Raw genomic sequence first — 4,559 nt, forward strand, 5'->3', positions numbered from 1 at the left:
GCCTTAATGAATTAAATTCCAGGTAAAAACTCCTTTGCCATGAAGAAGATCCAAATTCAACAAGTTCAGGCTAGTAAACCTGTTTGAAAGACCTTTTTTCAGTGAAATGCAGCTTAGTGCAAAAACAGGCTGCTCTCGCTCTGAAACGCTCATTTTTCACATAAGCCACTTTTCAGCCTTAGGCGACTGTACAGTGCTAAAACAGCCTCCAATCGCTCTGAAACGCTCATTTTTGACATAAGCCACTTTTCACCTTTAATGAATGAAATTCCAGGTAAAAACTCCTTTGCCATGAAGAAGATACAAATTCAACCAGTTCAGGCTAGTAAACCTGTTTGAAAGACCTTTTTTCAGTGAAATGCAGCTTAGTGCAAAAACAGGCTGCTCTCGCTCTGAAACGCTCATTTTTCACATAAGCCACTTTTCAGCGCTAAAACAGCCTCCAATCGCTCTGAAACGCTCATTTTTGACATAAGCCACTTTTCACCTTTAATGAATGAAATTCCAGGTAAAAACTCCTTTGCCATGAAGAAGATCCAAATTCAACCAGTTCAGGCTAGTAAACCTGTTTGAAAGACCTTTTTTCAGTGAAATGCAGCTTAGTGCAAAAACAGGCTGCTCTCGCTCTGAAACGCTCATTTTTCACATAAGCCACTTTTCAGCGCTAAAACAGCCTCCAATCGCTCTGAAACGGTCATTTTTCACATAAGCCACTTTTCACCTTTAATGAATTAAATTCCAGGTAAAAACTCCTTTGCCATGAAGAAGATCCAAATTCAACAAGTTCAGGCTAGTAAACCTGTTTCAAAGACCTTTTTTCAGTGAAATGCAGCTTAGTGCAAAAACAGGCTGCTCTCGCTCTGAAACGCTAATTTTTCACATAAGCCACTTTTCAGCCTTATAGGCGACTGTACAGTGCTAAAACAGCCTCCTATCGCTCTGAAACGCTCATTTTTGACATAACCCACTTTTCAGCCTTAATGAATTAAATTCCAGGTAAAAACTCCTTTGCCATGAAGAAGATCCAAATTCAACAAGTTCAGGCTAGTAAACCTGTTTGAAAGACCTTTTTTCAGTGAAATGCAGCTTAGTGCAAAAACAGGCTGCTCTCGCTCTGAAACGCTCATTTTTCACATAAGCCACTTTTCAGCGCTAAAACAGCCTCCAATCGCTCTGAAACGCTCATTTTTGACATAAGCCACTTTTCACCTTTAATGAATGAAATTCCAGGTAAAAACTCCTTTGCCATGAAGAAGATCCAAATTCAACAAGTTCAGGCTAGTAAACCTGTTTGAAAGACCTTTTTTCAGTGAAATGCAGCTTAGTGCAAAAACAGGCTGCTCTCGCTCTGAAACGCTCATTTTTCACATAAGCCACTTTTCAGCCTTATAGGCGACTGTACAGTGCTAAAACAGCCTCCTATCGCTCTGAAACGCTCATTTTTGACATAACCCACTTTTCAGCCTTAATGAATTAAATTCCAGGTAAAAACTCCTTTGCCATGAAGAAGATCCAAATTCAACAAGTTCAGGCTAGTAAACCTGTTTGAAAGACCTTTTTTCAGTGAAATGCAGCTTAGTGCAAAAACAGGCTGCTCTCGCTCGGAAACGCTCATTTTTGACATAAGCCACTTTTCACCTTTAATGAATGAAATTCCAGGTAAAAACTCCTTTGCCATGAAGAAGATCCAAATTCAACCAGTTCAGGCTAGTAAACCTGTTTGAAAGACCTTTTTTCAGTGAAATGCAGCTTAGTGCAAAAACAGGCTGCTCTCGCTCTGAAACGCTCATTTTTCACATAAGCCACTTTTCAGCCTTAGGCGACTGTACAGTGCTAAAACAGCCTCCAATCGCTCTGAAACGCTCATTTTTGACATAAGCCACTTTTCACCTTTAATGAATGAAATTCCAGGTAAAAACTCCTTTGCCATGAAGAAGATCCAAATTCAACCAGTTCAGGCTAGTAAACCTGTTTGAAAGACCTTTTTTCAGTGAAATGCAGCTTAGTGCAAAAACAGGCTGCTCTCGCTCTGAAACGCTCATTTTTCACATAAGCCACTTTTCAGCGCTAAAACAGCCTCCAATCGCTCTGAAAAGCTCATTTTTGACATAAGCCACTTTTCACCTTTAATGAATGAAATTCCAGGTAAAAACTCCTTTGCCATGAAGAAGATCCAAATTCAACCAGTTCAGGCTAGTAAACCTGTTTGAAAGACCTTTTTTCAGTGAAATGCAGCTTAGTGCAAAAACAGGCTGCTCTCGCTCTGAAACGCTCATTTTTCACATAAGCCACTTTTCAGCCTTAGGCGACTGTACAGTGCTAAAACAGCCTCCAATCGCTCTGAAACGCTCATTTTTGACATAAGCCACTTTTCACCTTTAATGAATGAAATTCCAGGTAAAAACTCCTTTGCCATGAAGAAGATCCAAATTCAACCAGTTCAGGCTAGTAAACCTGTTTGAAAGACCTTTTTTCAGTGAAATGCAGCTTAGTGCAAAAACAGGCTGCTCTCGCTCTGAAACGCTCATTTTTCACATAAGCCACTTTTCAGCCTTAGGCGACTGTACAGTGCAAAAACAGGCTGCTCTCGCTCTGAAACGCTCATTTTTCACATAAGCCACTTTTCAGCCTTATAGGCGACTGTCCAGTGCAAAAACAGCCTCATCTCGCTCTGAAACGCTCATTTTTCACATAAGCCACTTTTCAGCGCTAAAACAGCCTCCAATCGCTCTGAAACGCTCATTTTTGACATAAGCCACTTTTCACCTTTAATGAATGAAATTCCAGGTAAAAACTCCTTTGCCATGAAGAAGATCCAAATTCAACCAGTTCAGGCTAGTAAACCTGTTTGAAAGACCTTTTTTCAGTGAAATGCAGCTTAGTGCAAAAACAGGCTGCTCTCGCTCTGAAACGCTCATTTTTCACATAAGCCACTTTTCAGCCTTAGGCGACTGTACAGTGCTAAAACAGCCTCCAATCGCTCTGAAACGCTCATTTTTGACATAAGCCACTTTTCACCTTTAATGAATGAAATTCCAGGTAAAAACTCCTTTGCCATGAAGAAGATCCAAATTCAACCAGTTCAGGCTAGTAAACCTGTTTGAAAGACCTTTTTTCAGTGAAATGCAGCTTAGTGCAAAAACAGGCTGCTCTCGCTCTGAAACGCTCATTTTTCACATAAGCCACTTTTCAGCGCTAAAACAGCCTCCAATCGCTCTGAAACGCTCATTTTTCACATAAGCCACTTTTCACCTTTAATGAATGAAATTCCAGGTAAAAACTCCTTTGCCATGAAGAAGATCCAAATTCAACCAGTTCAGGCTAGTAAACCTGTTTGAAAGACCTTTTTTCAGTGAAATGCAGCTTAGTGCAAAAACAGGCTGCTCTCGCTCTGAAACGCTCATTTTTCACATAAGCCACTTTTCAGCCTTAGGCGACTGTACAGTGCTAAAACAGCCTCCAATCGCTCTGAAACGCTCATTTTTGACATAAGCCACTTTTCACCTTTAATGAATGAAATTCCAGGTAAAAACTCCTTTGCCATGAAGAAGATCCAAATTCAACCAGTTCAGGCTAGTAAACCTGTTTGAAAGACCTTTTTTCAGTGAAATGCAGCTTAGTGCAAAAACAGGCTGCTCTCGCTCTGAAACGCTCATTTTTCACATAAGCCACTTTTCAGCGCTAAAACAGCCTCCAATCGCTCTGAAACGCTCATTTTTCACATAAGCCACTTTTCACCTTTAATGAATGAAATTCCAGGTAAAAACTCCTTTGCCATGAAGAAGATCCAAATTCAACCAGTTCAGGCTAGTAAACCTGTTTGAAAGACCTTTTTTCAGTGAAATGCAGCTTAGTGCAAAAACAGGCTGCTCTCGCTCTGAAACGCTCATTTTTCACATAAGCCACTTTTCAGCCTTAGGAGACTGTACAGTGCTAAAACAGCCTCCTATCGCTCTGAAACGCTCATTTTTGACATAAGCCACTTTTCAGCCTTAATGAATTAAATTCCAGGTAAAAACTCCTTTGCCATGAAGAAGATCCAAATTCAACAAGTTCAGGCTAGTAAACCTGTTTGAAAGACCTTTTTTCAGTGAAATGCAGCTTAGTGCAAAAACAGGCTGCTCTCGCTCTGAAACGCTCATTTTTCACATAAGCCACTTTTCAGCCTTAGGCGACTGTACAGTGCTAAAACAGCCTCCTATCGCTCTGAACCGCTCATTTTTGACATAACTCACTTTTCAGCCTTAATGAATTAAATTCCAGGTAAAAACTCCTTTGCCATGAAGAAGATCCAAATTCAACCAGTTCAGGCTAGTAAACCTGTTTGAAAGACCTTTTTTCAGTGAAATGCAGCTTAGTGCAAAAACAGGCTGCTCTCGCTCTGAAACGCTCATTTTTCACATAAGCCACTTTTCAGCCTTAGGCGACTGTACAGTGCTAAAACAGCCTCCTATCGCTCTGAACCGCTCATTTTTGACATAACTCACTTTTCAGCCTTAATGAATTAAATTCCAGGTAAAAACTCCTTTGCCATGAAGAAGATCCAAATTCAACCAGTT

This window comes from Pagrus pagrus (genome assembly GCF_965226575.1).
Source record: "Pagrus pagrus genome assembly, contig: HAP1_SCAFFOLD_93, whole genome shotgun sequence".
Lineage (NCBI taxonomy): Eukaryota > Metazoa > Chordata > Actinopteri > Spariformes > Sparidae > Pagrus > Pagrus pagrus.